Source organism: Hyperolius riggenbachi, chromosome 12 (assembly GCF_040937935.1).
Source record: "Hyperolius riggenbachi isolate aHypRig1 chromosome 12, aHypRig1.pri, whole genome shotgun sequence".
NCBI lineage: Eukaryota > Metazoa > Chordata > Amphibia > Anura > Hyperoliidae > Hyperolius > Hyperolius riggenbachi.
In genome coordinates, this window is record NC_090657.1 from 47,983,154 (window position 1) to 48,005,236 (window position 22,083).

General features: G+C 47.8%; 1 pseudogene; it reads left to right on the forward strand.

Moving 5' to 3' along the window:
- Positions 1–1,229: 1,229 nt before the first annotated feature.
- Positions 1,230–21,600, forward strand: LOC137542321 (NXPE family member 2-like; annotated as a pseudogene).
- Positions 21,601–22,083: the final 483 nt, after the last annotated feature.

Here is a 22,083-nt window from a genome sequence, read left to right on the forward strand (position 1 = left end):
GGTTCACTCAACACTACAGGTAGTTATGTGCAGTGATGAGGTGGGTTAAGTAAACACAACAGGTAGTAGTAGGGTGCAGTGAGCTGGGTTCACTCAACACAACAGGTAGTAGGTGTATGCAGTGAGCTGGGTTCACTCAACACTACAGGTAGTTATGTGCAGTGATGAGGTGGGTTAAGTAAACACAACAGGTAGTAGTAGGATGCAGTGAGCTGGGTTCACTCAACACAACAGGTAGTAGGTATATGCAGTGAGCTGGGTTCACTCAACACTACAGGTAGTTATGTGCAGTGATGAGGTGGGTTAAGTAAACACAACAGGTATTAGGTGTATGCAGTGAGCTGGGTTCACTCAACACTACAGGTAGTTATGTGCAGTGATGAGGTGGGTTAAGTAAACACAACAGGTAGTAGTAGGATGCAGTGAGCTGGGTTCACTCAACACAAAGCTAGGTACATGCAGTGCCAGTGATGAGGTGGGTTAAGTAAACACAACAGGTACTGGGTATATGCAGTACTGGATAGTACAATGTGCAGCTCCCTGTCACACACACAGGCAGTCAGACAGTCACTGAATGTGCTGGGCTGCTGGCAGTGGCACACACACACTATCAATTAGCAAGGCTGTGCATGCAACAAAAGTGTCAGTTTGACACACAGTAAAAAAAAAAAAAAAAGTACAGGATGAGCTCTGACAAAAGCTAGGGTGCTATAAAGCAATAACAATCAGCCAAGGAGCAAACTAAGCAGCCAAGAACCTAACTAATCTGTCCCTAGAAGAACAAGTCTGCAGCAGCTGTCCCTTTCCTCTCACTAGCAGGCACACGAGTGAGTGTAATGGCCGCCGGACCCTGCCTTATATAAGGGGGGGTGGGGCTCCAGGGCTTACTGTAGCCTGAATGGCTACAATGTGCCTGCTGACTGTGATGCAGAGGGTCAAAGTTGACCCTCATCAGGGCCGTTTCTACCACCGTGCGGGCCGTGCGACTGCACTGAGCGCAGGCCAGCAGGTGAAGGAAGGTGGGCGCAGGATGGAGGACACTGCTAGGGAGCCACTCAGTGTTTACGTTGTTTTCTGTGCACAAGTGTGGTGCGCAGATATAAGCAGCCAGGTCCCCAGCGGCTGCACTGTGTGAGAAGCATAAGGCTTTTTTTTCTCCCTTCCCTCCCGCCCTCCAATCAGTAACTCATTTTTGAGCTGGTGTCTGTCTCCAGCCAATGATAGTAAGGCAGCCAGCCGACCGAGCCCGCCCCTCTGTCTCCGTAAGAAGACCAGGCAGAAGCAGCAACAGGACAAAAAGCTGCGTTCTGCTCTGTCCAGGATGTCGCATTATTTCTGTTTTCAAGCCAGCCAGCCAGCCAGGTATAAATCTCCAGTGTAATTCCTGTGAGACTGTCGTCTGCTCCGGAGGTATATGACCTCTGCAGCCAGGAGCAGATGACACAGAATTCCTCTGCTTACTGTGTGTGACTTTATGCAGAGCCCTGACAGCCAAGGCAGGGCTGCATGTCTCACACAAACAATGCTGTACACAATAATGGATGGAAATCTTACCCAAAGTAATGCTGTGCAACTTTTGTTTTATTGTGAGCTGCATGTATTTTCTATTTAAGTTTCATAAATGATGTCAGTCATGCTGGTTTCTCAGTGAATTAAATAATATAAATCTGGAGGACCTGTATGAGCCATTTGGGGGGTTCTAGGGTGGCTGTGACAATTCCTTGGGGGGGGTTCTCTCTGGCTGAGGGGGTTTGGGAGGACTTGCATGTGCCACTGGGGGTGGGGTGCTTACTAACTAAGGCAGGTTTGTTGGCCTGTCAGTGGCAACCGGCACTGAGTGGGGGTCTGTGGTGGTATTGTAACTACCACCCAAGACCTCCATTATGTGGGGGTGGGGGACACCTACCTATCTATCTAACCTATATTGGGAGTACCTACCTATATAATCTTTACTGGGGGCAGCTACCTATCTAACCTGTACTGGGGGCACCTACCTATCTAGCTTATACTGGGGGCACCTACCTATGTAACCTATACTGGGGGAACCTATCTATCTAACCTATACTGAAGGCACCTACCTATCTAAGCTTTACTGGGGGCACCTACCTATCTAGCTTATACTGGGGCACCTACCTATGTAACCTATACTGGGGGCACCTATCTATCTAACCTGTACTGGGGGCTTCTACCTATCTAAGCTTTACTGGGGGCACCTACCTATCTAGCTTATACTGGGGCACCTACCTATGTAACCTACACTGGGGGCAGCTACCTATCTAGCCTATACTGGGGCACCTACCTATTTAACCTGTACTGGAGGCTCCTACCTATCTAGCCTATACTGGGGGCATCTACCTATCCAACTGATACTGGGGGCACCTACCTATCTAACCTATACCTGGGGCTTCTACCTATCTAGCTTATACTGGGGGCACCTACTCATCTAACCTATACTGGGGGCACCTACCTATCTAACCTATGCTGGGGGCAACTATACTGGCTACCTATACTGGAGGCACCTACCTAGCTAACCTATACTGGGGCACCTATGCGTGGCTACCTATACCAGGGGGACCTATAGCTGGCTACCTATACTGAGTGCAACTGGACCTGGCTAACCTATACTGCAGGCACCTATACCTGGCTCCAGGGGGGGGGGGTCACAATTTTTACACCCTCGCACTGGGTGCATTTTAGCCTAGAAACTGCCCTGACCCTCATAGTGCATTATGGGGCGAATCGAACTTCCGGAAAAGTTCGCCTGGTGCAGGTGAATGCGAACCACCAATGTTCGCCTGGAACCATTCGCCGGCGAACCGTTCGCTACACCTTTACACATGATGCAATTTTCTGACAGTTGATCTGACAGTAAATCTAACATGTCTGATCTGATTTCTGATCAGTTTCCTGAAGTGATTGGAAAGCAGAACAGACATGTTGGAAATGGTCAATCTGAGCGTAAATCTTTTAGAAAATTGCATCGTGTAACTAGCATTAGACAATACTGATCTTTGTTAGGCGCATTGGCGTAAGATTATTGGCTTTTATAAACTATAGGGGTTTATATACCATATTTTTTTGGACTATAAGATGCTCCTGACCATGTGACGCAGCTAGGTTTAGTGGGCAAAAAACAAGGGGAAAACATTTACTAAACCTGGTGCATCCATGGTGAAGGGGCATCTTGTGGATTATGCCCCCTTTGTACCTCATGCCCCCTTGTTACACTTTTGAGGGAGAAAAAGTTAGTCTTATAGTCCAAAAAATACAGCACTTTCTCTCGATGTGTGAGTGCGCGGGGGGGTTGAGTGGAGGAAGAGGTTCATCTGTATCATTTACCCGTACAAACATCCAGAAACATGTTACACCGCATGGTGATCTCAGTATACATGTTTTGGCTGTGCAACCAGTGTGATGAGAATTTATAGCTGGCTGATAATAACCTCTTCCACGTGAACACTGGTGAGTCATTTGTTCAATCATAATCATATTTTATGGGAAAAATATGCGGTGAACTAGAGCAGCACTGTAGCATTTGCCTTGCCGCTGGAGAGCTGGTGAAGACGCAGAAACAGACAGGTGCTGTCACAACCATTAAGCCACACTGTATTGCTCATTCATCAATGGGGGACTGCAGTGAATAAGAGCTGTACAGATATGCTGCTAGGCTGTCTGAGGAGAGACATTAGAAGGGTGAGTAAAAACTGATGTGCTTGTTTGTCAACATTCATTGTCAACATCAAGGGGCCATATGCTAGAATGATGGCTGAAATGTCTGTATCGGGTTTTGCCTGTGATATCAAAGTGCAATGTTGGTGTGCATTTTAGACCTCCTTGTACTCCCTTTTGTTTTTAGACTTAAAGTGTACCAGAGCTGAGTAATACAATTTTATACATACCTGGGGCTTCCTCTAGCCTCATCCGCACAGATCTCTCCCATGCCGCCGTCCTCAGTCTTCTCCGGCTCCGGTGCCGGGTCCTGTCACTTCTGTCAGTTGCGGCCAGTCTGACGCAAGAGAAGTGCGCTCTTTATGTATCTCTCCAGCAGCCGCCGGAAAGACATGTAGAGAGCGCATTTCTCTTGTGTCAGACTGGCCGCGACTGGCTTAAATTACGGGACCCGGTACCGTAGCAGGAGAAGACTGAGGATGACGGCATTATTAATTAATTATGAATTATTGTATTTATAAAGCGCCAACATATTACGGCGCGCTGGACAATAAATATATACAATGATACAAGGATGACATACATAGGGTTATACAACATAGAACAAAGTTAAACATGCAAATTGTTCAAAATACATGATCGTGTGATATGGGCTGGTTAGGTAGGCCCAGTAATACAAGTACAGGCTGTCATAGGACAGGAGCACGTGATCCTGTAGATTACACTAGGGAATGGAGGACCCTGCCAGAGGCTTACAATCTAAAGGGTGGTGTGGAAACACTAGGTGGGGCTGTTAAATACTCATTAGAGAGTCACTGTGGGGTAGGAGGTGGGTAGGCCATCATAAAGAGGTGGGTTTTGAGGGCTTGCTTGAGTGTGTTGAAAGAGGGAGCAAGTCTGATGGGTGGTGGAAGGGCATTGCAGAGGGTGGGGGCAGCTCTTGAGAAATCCTGCAGGCGGGCATGGGAGTGTGAAATGCATGGGGTGGTGAGGCGAAGGTCGTTGGAGGAACGGAGGGGGCGACCTGGTGTATACCTGTGAACAAGCTCCGAGATGTAGGTAGGGCAGGTTTTGTGCACAGATTTATACGCCAGACATAGAATCTTGAAACTTATCCTGAAATGGATAGGGAGCCAGTACAGGGATTCACAAAGGGGAGATGTGGATGCAGAGCGGTGTGAAGAATGGATGAGTCTTGCAGCCGCGTTCATCACTGATTGAAGGGGGGCAGTGCGTTTCAGGAGGAGGCCAGAAAGGAGGGAGTTACAGTAATCAAGGCGGGAGATGATGAGGGCATGGATGAGCAGTTCAGTCGTGTCCGGGGTTAAGAAGGGGCGGATCTTGGAGATATTACGGAGGTGGAAATTGCAGGCTCTGGTGATGTTTTGGATGTGTGGGATGAACAAGAGGTCAGAGTCCAAGGTGATACCCAGACAGCGGGCCTGGGAGGTAGGGAGAATGGTTGTGTTGTCGATTGTGAGGTGGAAATCTGGGAGGGGTGCAGCAGCATGGGGTGGAAAGATCAGGAGCTCAGTTTTGTCTAGGTTAAGCTTTAGGAACCTAGCTGACATCCAGGAGGAAATTGCTGAGAGACACGAGGAGACCTTGTTTATGGTGGTGGATGAGAGATCGGGGGTATGGAGGTAAATCTGAGTGTCATCTGCATAAAGGTGGTAATTGAAGCCCAGGGAGGAGATAAGCTTGCCAATTGAGGAAGTGTATATGGAGAAAAGAAGGGGGCCTAGAACAGAGCCCTGGGGGACCCCAACGGAGAGGGGGGCAGGGGTTGAGGAGGAGCCATTGAAGGAAGTGGTGAAGGAGCGATTGGATAGGTAGGACGAGATCCAGGCCAAGGCAAGACCATGGATGCCCATGGACTGTAGTAATTGGAGGAGGAGGGGTGGTCAACAGTGTCAAATGCTGCAGAGAGGTCAAGGAGGAGCAGGATGGAATAACTGCCTTTGGCCCTGGCAAGGGTAAGGTCGTTGACCACCTTGGCGATGGCTGTTTCACTTGAGTGTGCAGGTCGGAATCCAGACTGTAGGCATGGGAGCGATCCGTGCACATGAGGCTGGGGGAAGCCCCAGGTATGTATACAATTTTTATTACTCAGCTCTGGTTTCCTTTAAAGCCATTGGGAATCACTTTTTATGACATGTATGGCTTTTATATTAAAAATGCTTTTACCTCTCCTTAATTTCGCCGCTCCCCTGCCCCTGGTTCATTAAATACAGCCTGAAATGTTTGCCTTATAATTCCAAGATGGCTGCAAACCTTTTCTTTATCTTTCGGGTCGGCAGCCTCTTCCTCTCAAATATCTGTCTCAAGTGCCGATAAAGTAGCACGAGACAGACTTTCATGTGCGCGGCTGTGAGCATGTGCGCGCGCCCACGTGTATCGAACAGCGTGCGCACACAGTACGTTGTGACTGTGACTTTTCTCTCCCCTCAGCGCTGCCTGTCACTGTGCACTGTGTGTAAGTTGGGAGCCACACATGAAGACCTGCACACAGCGCTGTGCGCTTTTGTAGTGAGAGCAGGGGAGCTGCGCATCAGCGGGAGCGTGACTGAGAGGACGGAGCAAGGGGTGGAGATGACGGAGAAGTGACAGAGCAGGGAAAAGCTCTACCTCCTCTCTCTAGCTACAATATTCGACAGAACTGGTCAAAAAATAAAAACAGATTTTGGGGGCCAGCCTGCAGAAAGACTAACGAAATAGGGACAGAATGTTTTATAGGAGAATGAGGTAAGTTGACCACTATAACAAAATACAAACAATAAAACAGTTCCCATTGACTTTAAGATGGTGCAACGCTAGAATTGACACCTTGGGCCTGATTCACAAAGCGGTGCAAAGTGTTTGCACGCCAGTGAAAAGCCCTTTATCACGCCTAAACTCAGTTTAGGCATGATAGGAAGAAACTCGCGCAAATTTTCCACGCGCAAAGTCGTGCGCGCGCAATCGCGCAGGCGCGCGCGTAGCGCCCATTAAGCCCTATGGGACTTTGCGCGCGCGCGTGCGCGTTTGCGCGCGGGACTTTGCACGCGATAATCAGCACAAAGCGGTGCTAACTCAGCGGTGCAAAGGTTATCATGCCTAAAGTCTTTTAGGCGTGATAACTGAGTTATCACCGCTTTGTGAATCAGGCCCCTAGACTCTCATTTTAGGCTCCCCTTAAGGCCACTATTTCTATTTCTACAGTCCTAAAACTAAATGGGAATTTTAGGAGTCTGTCTTATTTTGTGGTAGAAATCTGTTTAAAATGTTTAATGTGAATGAGAGTTGCTACACTACTACAGTTCCCATGGAGAGACATCTAATTATTGAGTTTTTGTTTTTTTATCTGTTCCCTGCTCTCAGGATTGTTTCTCTGCTCGAACACTGTTAACCTCCCTGCTGTTATAAAAAATTGCTGCGCACGGCAGGGAGGGTGTTTTTTGGCAATTTTTCTTTTTTTTTTTTTAGCATGCCTAGCGCTAGCTACATGCTTCCCCCCTCCCTGCGGCGTCCCTCCGAATGCGCCGATCGCCGCCGGCGCATATACCCATCCTGAAATCCCGTTCTGAACGGGATTTCCAGGAGGGCATCCCCCGTCGCCATGGCGACGGGCGCGATGACGTCACCGACGTCATCGACGTCGTGACGTCAGAGGGAGTCCCGAACCACCCCTCGACGCTGCCTGGCACTGATTGGCCAGGCAACGCACGGGTCTCGGGGGGGGCACCCTCTGATGCGGCGGGTTGCGGCAAATCGGCGCGGAGCGGCGGCGATCGTAAGTTACACGCAGCTAGCAAAGTGCTAGCTGCGTGTAACAAAAAAAATTATGCAAATCGGCCCAGCAGGGCCTGAGGAATCCTCCGCGCCAGGTTACCCCAAGCTGAGCTCGGGATAACCGGCAGGGAGGTTAATCCAGCGCAGCAGATTTGGGCACAGCCGGCGCCACCATAGGCTGTAATAGGAATTACGGCTATAGCAGCACACAGGGAGCAACTTCGGCGCCGTCAGAAGATGGAGCTGAAGTTACTTTTAAAACCCAATAATTCGGCTTCCAGCAATTTGCTGGAAGCCAATTTATTTAATTCCCCACCATCCATGGCGGCCTGTAGGGGGATTAGTGTTTAGCGCGGCCGGGAACTTGTGCAGCAGCAGAATCAGCCATATACTGGCTGTATCCTGCACCCAAGTCTCCTGCGCCGATACCTCTCATACGCTCCTCTGCTATGCAAAAGCTTTATAGCCTGTAATTGGTTATCAGTGGGTTTTATAAAACAGTCCGACTCAACTCCAAGTTCAGAAAAGTGTCATTTACATTCCTAGATTCTTAGTCCTTAGTGTTTTGCATCCGCTCTGTCTGTCCATTCGCTTTGATCACCCTGTTCGATCGCCATATTCTTCTCTCCATCAGTTCTGCAGCTGCTGACTCCTCTGCTCTGTCCTGAAGCTCACAGACCAGCGTCGGCAGAAGCGTCTCTGAGACAGGAGAGCCATGTGAGCCGGTCAGGAGCCGATTTCATTGGCTCCTGGCCCTGTCTTTCAATTTAAGCCGCTCCCATTGGCTTACATTGAAAGACAGGGTCAGGAGCCAATAAAGGCGGCTCCTGACCGGCTCACATGACTCTGGCGTCATAGAGATGGCAGAGTCTATGTCCTGGGGGTCGCAGTGATGGCGGCGAGATTCCGTCCTGGTAGCAGCGGTCTCTGGTCCTTAACCACTTCAGCCTACAGGGTTGAACTTTTTTTGCATCTGAGCAACTTTCACCTCCCATTCATTTGCTAATAACTTTATCACTACTCGGCACAATGAATGGATCTATATCTTGTTTTTTTCGCCACCAATTAGGCTTTCTGTGGGTGATACATTTTGCTGAGAATTAATTTATTGCAAATCCATTTTAACAGGAATATTAAGAAAGAAATGGAAAGAAAATCATTATTCCTCAGCTTTTGGCTATTATAGTTTGAAATTAATACATGCTACCATAATTAAAACCTATGTACTTTATTTACCAATTTGTCCCGCTTATTACACCATTTAAATTATGTCCCTATCACAATGTATGGCACCGATATTCAATTTGGAAATAAAGGTGCATTTTTTCAATTTGCGTCCATCACTATTTAGAAGCCCATAATTTAATAAATCATATTGCTATACTCCTTTGACATGAATATTTAAAAAGTTTAGACCCTTAGGTAACTATTTATGTTTTTTTTTTTTTTTTATTATTGTAAATTTTTTTTTAAATTAAAACTTGTATGTGGGTATTTTTTGGTGTGGCGGGTAAACAGGGGATTTTTCATGTTTAAAAATGTATTTATTTAATACAAAGTGTGTTTTTGGTGTAGTTTGCTATTTGGCCACAAGATGGCCACAGTGAAAAAGTCCTGGGAGCGACGATCTCGCTCCCAGGAAGAAGAAAGAAGACCAGAGCTCAGAAAAGCCGCAGCATCTGAAGAGACGCTGTCGGCTTTTCTCCGGGGGGGGGGGGGGGGGGAGGGTCCGATCAGTGAAAGGGATTTATAATCCCTTTCATTGATCAATGGGATAATGGCCAGCAGTGGGGGCGCGCACGGGGGGGGCCTGCAGGAGCGTGCGTGACCCGCGAGAGTGCGCGCAGCCTAACTGGACGAAAATTTTCGTCCAGTTAGGCTGAAGTGGTTAAAAACCACATTGTTTGGTATTCAAATTCACTTAGATTTCCATACAGGGGCATTGCTAGCCCCAAACATCAGTGGCACGTGCCCCGGGTTTATTCTGGGGTGCCCCAGTAGTCCCCCAGGCAGAGTCAGCTGTGGTGCCTCAATGGTGGGCATGCTGGGAGCTGTGGTGCTTCAATCTGGGGTATGCTGGGTGCTGTTGTGCCTCTATGTGGGCATACTGGGTGCTTTGGTACCATGCTGGGTGCTGTGATGCCTTTTGGGGGGCATGCAGGGAGCTGTGGTTCTTCCTTGGGGGCATGCTGGGAGTTGTGGTGCCTCAATGGAAGGCCAGTGGGAGCATGGGAGGGGTTCCACTAGACGGTCAGGGAATGCTATTGGGGGAGTGCCAGACAACTTGACAGCAGGCCAGCCCACCCAGCAGAAAGCCAAACTAGCCACTACAGAAGCCAGGTGTAACGATCGGTGGGCGCAGAGAGTATCTGATTACCGGTGATCTGCAGTATCACCGGAAATACAGATATATACCAGATTATAAGTGATCTGCAGTCTCACCGATAATCCGATATACAAACTAACCTCTGTTCACCTGAGTAGAGTGTAGTGTTTGGTGTAACAGTAACACTTAGAGGACAAGGCCTCAATGCAGCAAGGAGTACTGCACAGATTCCTTCCGCAGACCTGAGCTCTCCAAGACGGGAGGAGTCAGACTGACAGTAGGAAGGTATATCTGAAAGTGACCCTCAGGAGGAAGGATCGCTAACAGAGCGAGTAACCGCCTCTAACGGTAAGGTCGGTTCTCGAGGTCGGACAAGCCAGGTCGTACACACACGGACAGATAAAGTACAAGATCAGGAGGCAAAGGCGGAGTCAAAGTACAGGCAGGGTTCAGCAACGAGGTATCAGATATATCGGGGTACAAAATCAGGAGGCAGAAACAGAGTCAAGGAACGAGCCGGGGTTCAGCAACAGAGTATCAGAAATATCGAGGTACAAGATCAGAGTTCAGGAGGATAGTCAAAGCAGGCAAAAGTCATAACATATAATCACAATCAAACTAGTACTTTAGCTATCAACAGAATCTAGCTAAGTGTAGGATTACAGCTCCAGCTGGTCCCGGCACACTTAAGGATCTGACTACAGGTCTGAGTGCTCCCACATATGTGATCGCACGCCAGACAAAGAGCAAGTGAACAACCAGCAGTATATATACTCTAGGACCTTTCCAGGACCTCCCTAATTGCTGGTCCAATGAGAGCAGTGGAATTTGTCAGCTGACCCAGCTGGTCAGCCGACACCCTTCTAACTGCTATTTAAACTCTGCCTCTGTGCTCGCGCGCGTGTAAGTCTGAATCCTGGTGGACTATCAGTCCCAGCCACACCAGTACTGTCATGCAATGTATCTAGTGCGGGGGCCGCCTCTGATGCGGATTCCGCCGTTACCAATGCGGATTCCGCCGCACTGCCCATGCGGCATGCGGCGTTTTTTCCGCGTTGTGACGCCATGCTGGACGCGGAAACAGCCGCCTCACCTCGAGAGACGGCGGCTTTTCCGCGTTTCCTCACAGTACCCCCCTCCCGAGGAGTGGACTCCGGACAAATCCTACCAGGTTTCTCGGGATGTAAGGCGTGAAATTCCCTCCTTAATTCGTCCGCATGCATGCGACTCCCCGGTACCCATTGTCTCTCCTCAATGCCGTACCCTTTCCAATGTACGAGATATTGTACCGAGTTTTGTACAACGCGTGAATCTAAAATCTTTTCTACCTCGTACTCAGGTTGGTCATCCACCAACACAGGAGGAGGAGGAGTGGGACCCACATGGACTGCTGGCTTAAGCAGGGATACGTGGAAGGACCTTACCCCACGCATGCTAGCGGGAAGATCAACAGCGTAAGTGACGTTGTTGATCCTTCTGGCTATCGGGAAAGGCCCGACAAACCTGGGACCCAACTTGTCTGAGGGCTGTTTCAGGGCCAAGTGACGTGTGGATACCCAAACCAAGTCTCCTGGTTGGAATCTCCACTCCAAAGACCGTTTCTTGTCAGCTTGACCCTTCTGACTCAGAAACGCCTTTTCCAAACTGTCTTTCACCGTCCGCCAAATGTCTTTAAAAGACCTTTGCCAAGCCTCCAGAGCTGGAAACGGAGTGGAGGCCACTGGTAACGGTGAAAATTTGGGCAATCTTCCAGACACAACCTGGAACGGAGAAAATCCAGTGGAAGAACTTTTCAAATTGTTTTGTGCAAATTCTGCAAAGGGCAGAAATTTGACCCAGTCATTCTGCGCCTCTGCAACGTAGCATCTCAAAAACTGCTCTAACGACTGGTTGACCCTCTCCGTCTGACCATTGGTCTGTGGGTGGTAGCCCGATGAAAACGACAGCTTCATGCCCATTTGATGACAGAATGCCCTCCAGAATTTAGATACGAATTGGACTCCCCGATCGGACACTATGTTTTCCGGAATGCCGTGTAACCGGAACACGTGTTTGATAAACAAGTCGGCCAATTCCTGGGCCGAGGGGAGTCCTTTCAAGGGCACAAAATGGGCCATCTTGCTGAAGCGGTCGACTACCACCCAAATGACCGACATGCCCTCTGATCTGGGAAGCTCACCCACAAAATCCATGGACAAGTGGGTCCATGGTTCATTCGGGGTGGGTAAAGGCTGCAACCTCCCTACAGGTGCCAGCCGGGAGGGTTTGCTTTTAGCACATACCGCACAATCCTTAACAAATTCTTTGCAGTCGGCTGCCAGAGACGGCCACCAAGCGCACCTGGCCACAAGATCCTGCGTTCTAGATGCCCCAGGATGTCCCGCATTCTTGTGTGAATGGAATATCTGTAGCACCCGGAGACGGAATGGCAGAGGCACAAATAAAACCCCCTCAGGCTTCCCCTCAGGGACATCCTGCTGAAAAGGACTCAAGGTCTCTGTCCAGTCTTCCCAAGTCTCTGTTACGGCCAGCACCAAATTTTGTGGGACAATGGTCTCTGGGGCAGAAGGCTGTGCTGTCTCCAACTCAAAGCATCTGGACAGGGCATCTGCCTTAATGTTCTTGCTACCCGGGGTATACGTAATTATGAACCTGAACCTCGAAAAAAACAAAGACCATCGAGCCTGACGGGGACTTAATCTCTTAGCCCCCTCGATGTATTCTAGATTCTTGTGATCCGTGTATACAGTAATTGTATGTTCTGCTCCTTCCAGCCAGTGACGCCACTCCTCAAAGGCAAGTTTAATGGCTAAGAGCTCTCTGTTGCCTATATCGTAGTTTCTCTCTGCCGGAGAGAACCTACGAGAGAAATACGCACAAGGGTGTAGCCTTCCCTGCAAGCCTGACCGCTGAGACAGCACAGCCCCTACCCCAACCTCCGAGGCGTCTACCTCAACAATAAAAGGAGAAGAGGTGTCTACATGTCTCAGGATGGGTGCGGAACAAAACAAATCTTTTAAAGTGGAGAAAGCACTTAATGCATCAGGAGACCAGTGGGTGGTATCTGCCCCTTTTTTCGTAAGACAGGTGAGGGGTGCGATAACCGTGGAATACCCCTTTATGAACCTTCTATAATAATTCGCAAAGCCTAAAAACCGCTGTAAAGACTTCAACCCAACCGGCTGAGGCCATTCCAAAACAGCGGAGACTTTGGCGGGGTCCATAGACAGGCCCGTGGTGGAAATTATGTACCCCAGAAAGGCGACAGATGTGACTTCAAAAATACACTTCTCAATCTTAGCATAAAGTGAGTTTTGTCTTAATTTGTTGAGTACAAATTTCACATGTATTCTGTGCTCAGAGAGGTTGTTGGAGAAAACAAGTATATCGTCTAGATAGACCAGCACAAATCTCCCCAACACCTCTCTGAAGACCTCGTTGATGAGTTCCTGGAAAACGGCCGGGGCATTACATAACCCAAAGGGCATCACCAGATACTCGTAATGCCCGTCTGGCGTGTTAAAGGCCATTTTCCACTCATCGCCCTTTCTAATGCGCACCAGGTTGTACGCGCCCCGTAAATCCAGCTTTGAGAAGATCTTAGCATCGGTGACCTGCGTAAATAAATCGTCTATCAGGGGTAACGGATAGCGATTCTTTACCGTGATCTTATTTAGTCCCCGGTAATCAATACAGGGCCGCAGGCCCCCGTCTTTCTTTTTAACAAAAAAGAAACCTGCTCCAGCAGGCGATCGGGACGGCCGGATGAAGCCTTTGGCTAAATTGTCACGGATATATTCCTTCATAGCCAATTTCTCTGGCCCAGATAAATTGTACAAATGACCCCGAGGGGGCATACAACCTGAACGTATATCAATGGGGCAATCGAAAGAGCGATGTGGGGGTAACTTGTCTGCAGCCTTGGGACAGAATACATCAGAATATTCCACATATTGCTCAGGTACCCCCTGAACATGAACCCTGGTTTGGCCCAATGTCACCTTCCCTAAACATCGCTGAAAGCAGTGTGCTGACCAAGAAATTAGTTGGCCGGTGGCCCAATCAATGTGTGGAGAATGAAGGTGCAACCATGGCATGCCGAGTATAATGGTGGAGGTTGTCATATGCAACACAAAGAACTGTAACTTTTCCCAGTGCAGTACCCCTATGGTGACCCCCACCTCTGGTGTCTGAGACAGTGGGTGATTCCCTTGCAGAGGAGAGTCATCCACTGCCGTAACCTGGAGGGGTGGTTGTACTGGTGTGAGCGGAATACACAATCTCTTAGCAAACTCCGAATCCATAAAATTTGCCGCGGAGCCTGAATCGATAAAGGCTTCCGTGACCTCAGTCTTATCTTCCCATGTAACGGTACAGGGAAGAAGCAATCGTTTTTCTTCTAGGGGTAAAAGTCGGACGCCCAGGGTGTTACCCCCCACCACTCCTAAGCGGCAGCGTTTTCCCGGCTTATTGGGGCAGTTCTGTACTATATGCCCCCCTTCACCGCAGTACAAACACAGCTGTTCGGTCATTCTCCGTCTTCGCTCTACCTGGGTTAATTTTGACCGAGCAATCTGCATCGGCTCGGAAGGAGGCACGACAGGAGAAGGTGAAATAGTAGTAGGTGGAGTCACTGGGACCGTGGTGTAAGATACCCCTCTGAGACGGGAACTACCCCTGGTCTGTTTTTGGTAGCGCAGCCTGCGGTCGATTCGGATGGCCGCTGAGATGGCCTCATCGACTGTTCTGGGCTCGGGCTGGCTTAATATCAAATCAGAGACCTCATCGGACAGCCCTGACAAGAAATGATCTAATAGGGCATAGGTGTCCCACCTGGCCGTAACTGACCACCTCCTAAACTCGGCCGCGTAATCTTCGACCGGACCTTCGCCTTGACGCAAAAGCTTGAGCTTCCGCTCAGAAGTCGAGGCAAGGTCCGGATCGTCGTAAATTACCGCCATAGCTTTAAAAAATTCCTCTACAGAGGTAAGAGCTTTGTCTCCGGCGGGCAGGCTATACGCCCAAGACTGGGAGTCGCCGGACAACAAAGTTTTAATAAACGTGACCCTCTGGATCTCAGTACCCGAAGATTGGGGTCTCAACTCAAAATAGGACAACACCCTACTCCTAAAATTCCGGAAGTCAGATCTGTGGCCGGAAAAGCTTTCAGGTACAGGCATACGTATGTCAGAGCTAGGAGAGGATCGCACATGATCCACTGATGTCTGGAGGGTTTGTACAGACCCTGATAGGGCATCAATAAGAGTTATGTGAGTGCCCAGTACTTGATTGATGTTGTCCACCGAAGCGGCAAGTACACCCAGACAATCAGTGTTTGCGTCCATTTTGTATTTTGGTCTGGCGTTCTGTAACGATCGGTGGGCGCAGAGAGTATCTGATTACCGGTGATCTGCAGTATCACCGGAAATACAGATATATACCAGATTATAAGTGATCTGCAGTCTCACCGATAATCCGATATACAAACTAACCTCTGTTCACCTGAGTAGAGTGTAGTGTTTGGTGTAACAGTAACACTTAGAGGACAAGGCCTCAATGCAGCAAGGAGTACTGCACAGATTCCTTCCGCAGACCTGAGCTCTCCAAGACGGGAGGAGTCAGACTGACAGTAGGAAGGTATATCTGAAAGTGACCCTCAGGAGAAAGGATCGCTAACAGAGCGAGTAACCGCCTCTAACGGTAAGGTCGGTTCTCGAGGTCGGACAAGCCAGGTCGTACACACACGGACAGATAAAGTACAAGATCAGGAGGCAAAGGCGGAGTCAAAGTACAGGCAGGGTTCAGCAACGAGGTATCAGATATATCGGGGTACAAAATCAGGAGGCAGAAACAGAGTCAAGGAACGAGCCGGGGTTCAGCAACAGAGTATCAGAAATATCGAGGTACAAGATCAGAGTTCAGGAGGATAGTCAAAGCAGGCAAAAGTCATAACATATAATCACAATCAAACTAGTACTTTAGCTATCAACAGAATCTAGCTAAGTGTAGGATTACAGCTCCAGCTGGTCCCGGCACACTTAAGGATCTGACTACAGGTCTGAGTGCTCCCACATATGTGATCGCACGCCAGACCAAGAGCAAGTGAACAACCAGCAGTATATATACTCTAGGACCTTTCCAGGACCTCCCTAATTGCTGGTCCAATGAGAGCAGTGGAATTTGTCAGCTGACCCAGCTGGTCAGCCGACACCCTTCTAACTGCTATTTAAACTCTGCATCTGTGCTCGCGCGCGTGTAAGTCTGAATCCTGGTGGACTATCAGTCCCAGCCACACCAGTATTGTCATGCAATGTATCTAGTGCGGGGGCCGCCTCTGATGCGGATTCCGCCGTTACCAATGCGGATTCCGCCGCACTGCCCATGCGGCATGCGGCGTTTTTTCCGCGTTGTGACGCCATGCTGGACGCGGAAACAGCCGCCTCACCTCGAGAGACGGCGGCTTTTCCGCGTTTCCTCACACCAGGTAACTGCTTAGTTTTGTTTAAGTTAAGTGACACTGCCTATTTATGTGATATGTTGCTTTTTTTTTTTTTTAATTTTATATGAATGGAGAGGGGGCTTTATCCGACATTTTACTGAGCAGGCCTACTTAGAACGCTGTTCATTTTATGAAAATTTGGCTCCACCTATGATCACACCCACATTCTGGTGCATGGCCACACCCATTTTCTGGCTCGAGTGCCCAAAAGTGCCCTGGATCGCTGAGGATCCTAGCATCGCCCCTGCATGTTGTAAAGTTTGGTAATATATCGAAAAATGTTGCTTCAATTCACTAAGCTCCACTAGGGGCTAATGTAGAAGTCTCACTAGTGAAGTAGGTCTGTGCAGCAAGCTGTGATTCTTCCTACTAGTCTGCATGAGCCGAACCTGTGTCCCATGGCAGCTTGAGAATAAAGGGCTTCCTGCATCACATTAGATGTGCCTGCATGCTACTAGAGGACTCTCTTCTGAGTATCACTATATAAATCTGAACATAGGGATACTAAAAGCTTTTTTCAATGTCAATTTTTTCCTGCACCTTATGCTGATTATTAGTTACTGACACGTCAGAGCTGGTCTTAAATTGAATTGACTTTTTTTGAGATACTTACTGCACAAGTCAGTAATCTACCTCAGAAGTTGGTCATTTTACTTTCGCAGTGTGGTTACAACATTAGTGAATTGGTGTTTAGCAAGATGTTTGGAAAAATCAGCCGTTTTCTGCATTCCCGAATGTGGTTATGCTTTGTGAATTGAAGCATGTTTGCTTGTGCTCCTTTCTTCTGTGACCTTTGCTTTACCTAACCTATTCCTAAACTATTGTTGAACCTCTGCTAGTCTCAGCATCCACCCAATTACTGAACCTCTACTGTATGACTAGTCCGCCTTGTTGCTGAGCCTCTTCTTGGCCATGTACGGGCTCTGTGGGCATGAGAAAACATGTTTCTTAAGGATTCATCCACAGACATCAATCCATTTGGTGAAAATGTGTTTTCTCATATTGTCAATGTTCATTTGTGGGAAATCATTAAATGGCAATATTTGCTAACTAAAAGTCACTGTATAAACCACTCACAATCACAGCAGCCAAGTGATGGTTCAATATATAAGGGCCTCATCTACAGATCAGGTTGCCCATTTCATTTACAGTGGGATGCAAAAGTTTGGGCAACGTTGTTAATCGTCATGATTTTCCCGTATAAATCATTGGTTGTTACGATAAAAAATGACAGTTAAATATATCATATAGGAGACACACACAGTGATATTTGAGAAGTGAAATGAAGTTTATTGCATTTACAGAAAGTGTCCAATAATTGTTTAAACAAAATTAGGCAAGGGCGTAACAATAGACCCTGCAAGGGATGCCTCTGCAGGGGGGCCCAGAAGTCACACGAGGCCCCGTGGGGGGAAAAGTTTCAGAGACTGACAACTAAGGGTATGGAGAGAAACAGTATTCTACTCTCGTACCATTGTTATCAGGGGTGTAACTAGACATCACTGGGCCCCCCTGCAAAACTTTGGAAGGGCCCCCCCCCACCCCTCTCGCTTTCTGCACAGGAAAACTGAGGACCAATGTGTTTTCCCCATGCAGAGAGAAACACTAAGGACACATTCACACTTGAGCGTTTTGCCGGCCATTTCAGGAAAACTTTCAAACGCTAGCACTTTTGAAAGCGCTAGTGTAATAAAACCCTATGGACCCGTTTTTACTTGAGCGATTTGCGCTAATCACTGCAAATTAGCGCAAATCACCCAAAATCACAAAACGTGTAGCCTGCACCATTTTCAGGCGATTTCCCGGCGATTGCGTTTCAATGCTAAAACGCGATCGCGGAGAACTCGCTGCACTGTCCAGTAATTTATCCACCTGAAATTGCGGAAAAATCACTCCCGCAAAACGCCAGCTGAAATTGCCAGCGTTTTGCGCTTCTAAGTGTGAATGGGGCCTTGGACTTAAAGGAAACGTCAGGCATTCTATGCTACCCCCAGATCTACTTACCCGGGGTTTCCTCCAGCCCCTTGTAGCCGACAAGGACTTGTTGCAGCTCTGTTCCCAGTACATACATACACACACAGCCGTATTATTTTACTACATGAGAGCACATGCTATATGGAGGAACAACAATGACATGCTGAGCATGATATAGTTTGATACTGTTATTACAGGATCTTGGACTCAGTGTGAGACAACAAGCTCTCAATGAGGCAGCGACAGTCAGACGTCAATCTTATCCACTCCACTGTGTCCAGTAATCAGACACCATAAGGTCACTAGCCTGTGTGTGATAAGAATCTAGGAATCTCTTCTGAGGGAAGGTCTACAACTTTTTTGTTCCCAACCTTTGTTTGCAATGTTGTACATGAAGTCATCAGAACTGCTGCAGTGTGAGACAGATGTTTTTACAAACCCTAGGGAGCAGAGACAGTGTTCAAATTCCAAAGTATGTACGATTCCTTATCTGTGTGATAAACACATGCAACCAACATAACAATGGTATGAGAGTAGAATACTGTTTCTCTCCATGCCCTTAGTTGTCAGTCTCTGAAACCTGTGGCTTCTGGGCCCCCCTGCAGAGGCATCCCTTGCAGGGTCTATTGTTACGCCCCTGCTCCCACTTTAACTAAACGTTTGTCTACTCCTATCCCCCTCCCTACCTTCTTCATCCTTCTGTTCATTTTCTTCCTCCTTCTCTACTTTTTCCTATTCCAGCCTAACCCTCCCTTACATACAAACTTTCTTCTTCCACCTGCTTATCCTTTTGCTTTTGATCTTTTCTACAGAGCAAGCTCCTGCACCTCAAGAACCCTGCAAGGTAGGGATGCCCTCACCATTCCCCAGTGGATTTGTGCTGCAAGATACCTGGAGACCTGTTTTCTGCAAAATAAACAATTTTAGCACACCCGAACAGATGTACACATGTTTAAAGGACAAGATGGTCTTTATTTTGGGAGACTCAACCCTACGGCAATGGTTTGCACTGTTGGTAGGCGCACTAAAAGGTACAGAACCATTAAAATGTTCAATCATATGTAATACAAAAAATAGCCTAATTAAATCTTCACACACATTTTATAATACCATCTAACAGCTTAAAGAGGAACTTAAACTAAGGATTGAACGTCATGCCAATCAGTAGTTGATACCCCCTTTCCCTCAAGAAATCTTTGCCTTTTCTTGAATAGATCATCAGGGATATCTGAAAGGTTGATATTGTGGTGAAACCCCTCCCACAGTGTAATGTCATGACCATGGTCCTGACAGTTTGCTGTGTGTGAAGCTCATTGCATTGTGGGAAATAACAGCTTTTCCAACTGCCAAGCAAGCAATATTTTGCACAGTGCATAGGTTGTCATTGCAATCAGGCATGGTCGGAAAATTCCGCGGAATTATTAATTCCGTTATTCCGGTCGGAATTAATAATTCCGATTTTGTTAGTCGGAACGGAATTTCTATTTAAATAATATCCTGGGTTCAAATCCCAGCTATGGTATATAAGCATGCTTTTCAAAAAGTACCAATCCTTAATCATGCTACTTTTTCTATTGAATTGATCATAATGGTAGTATGGTTTAGAGAGAGAGAGAGAGAGAGAGAGAGAGAGAGAGAGAGAGAGAGAGAGAGAGAGAGAGAGAGAGAGAGAGAGAGAGAGAGAGAGAGAGAGAGAGAGAGATTTAAAAATTTTCTGGTGGAATTTCGGTAGTGGCGGTATGCGGACTTACCACGGAATCGGAAATTGGCTCTTCCGACCATGCCTGATTGCAATGAGGTTCACTGATGACAAACTGTCAGGACGATTCCATTTTTTCGATAAAAATTTGATCAAACATGTTGGAAAAATCTGGGTGAATATGGACATACCTTTTCTATGCGCCGGAGGTCCGGTCTCTAAGTGCCTCACGCTACTTCCTGATAAACAGAATGTAGCGTCAGACTCTTGTAGAGAAGAACTTCCGTCGTGTGGAACGGGGAAGTATATCCACATTCCCTATTCCTGCCCTCCTCTGTCGCCAATTAATGCTGGAGGGGGAAGCGCTGAAGGGAGAGCCCAAGGTGAAGGAGGAGAGTGGGCCCCCCTCCCCAGCGATGTGAGTGGGCAATACTCTCCCCTCATGTGCTGCCACCCCTCCTGCCCCCCAAAGTGTCCCTGGGCAGGCTTCGCAGCTGCATCCCTTGCAGCCCCTACTGTTATGCCCCTGTCTCCAGTCACATAAACAGGAGACACCTGCACCCATTTTGGTCAGAAATACAATATGTTCTTGATTTGATTAGGTCCTGTAGTTGGTGCTTGAAAATTTCTACAGGCATCTCCTGAGGCATGCTGTCAGACATCAAACTGCAGCTCTTCTCCCTACAGTAGATTTACCTGAATAGCGTGCAGTTTTGTTTGTATACCCCTTGAACAGAAGAATGACCTTTAGTTGACTGTGATTTACCTCAACCTCCTTGGAATACGTTTTGAAAACAGGCAAAAAAGTCACATGACCAGACATTTGGGCATTATTTACATTGCAAGTGTGAGCTAATTTATGAATATTGTTGAGTTTGTGTATAGAGCCATGCAAATTATCCGTACATTTTCATGGAATTTTGTCACTAACTTGGTTATTTGATTTTGCCATATAGACTTGAAAGCTCATAACCCAGACAGACTTTTACTGGATTCCCTGCTTATAGCAACAAGCCATGAGAAAAATATTGTCCTATACTGGAAAAAGCACTTCCATCCCTTTGTTGCTACTCGCTTCGCTTGTATCCAGTAAAAGGTAACACTTATATGACTCAAGAAATAGATCGATTGGCTGGTGGTCCAGACTACGTTCTTGCCATCTCCCTGGGTCAACACTTCCGACTTTTCCCCATCCATCTCTTCATAAGGAGAGCCCTCAATGTCCATAAAGCCATATATCGTCTCTTACTACGGAGTCCAGACACAAAGGTTGTCATCAAGACTGAGAATCCCAGAGAAATAAGTGCAGAACCTGAGAGACTAAGTGACTTCCATGGCTATACCCATTATTTCATCATTGCTGACATCTTCAGGGACCTTCCTGTGGCTGTGGTTGATGCTTGGGACATGAGTATGGCTTATAATACGGACAATGTACATGCTCCAGAACATGTTATCAGGAATCAGATATTTATGTTTCTAACTTATATTTGTTGATTGTCGAACATAAACTGCTTGTGTACAGTAAATGCTGTATAGTAAGTTATATAATGTCCTCAGGGGCGTCTCACCCACCAGGCAAGTATAGGCGGTTGCCTGGGGCGCCATGAGGTGGTGAGGCGCCATGAGGTGGTGAGGCGCATTCCCCCACCGCTGCTACTGTGACCATGTTTTTTTTTTTAATGTTATATTACCTCCCGACTCAGTCCCCGGTGCTCGGCACTCTACCATGTGCTCAGCAGTGCCTCCACCTCCACTTCTCCCCAGCCAATAGAGCAATCAATACTGCTCTTCTCTGCCAGGCTCCTTCTTTAAAGCAAGCCCCTTCTTCTCAGTAGCCACACAGGTAAAGTGTTTATCCCGTGTGGCCCAGCCTTTAACTCCGCCCCACGCCAGTCAAACCAGGAGCCAGCGGCCAGCCAGCTTATGCCCCCGACAGTCTGACCCCCCACCTGTGTCACTGACTGCACACAGACACTGGAGCGAGACAGCCAGGGGACAGATGCAGTCACAGAGAGAAGAATGTGATGTGTCCGTGTTGGAGCCCCGCCCCCGCACAAGACAGCAACACAGCCCGGGAGAAGGGAAGTTTCTGCTCCAGAGTAGTGATGGGAATTCCCTTTTCAGAGAATCGGCTCTTCTGAA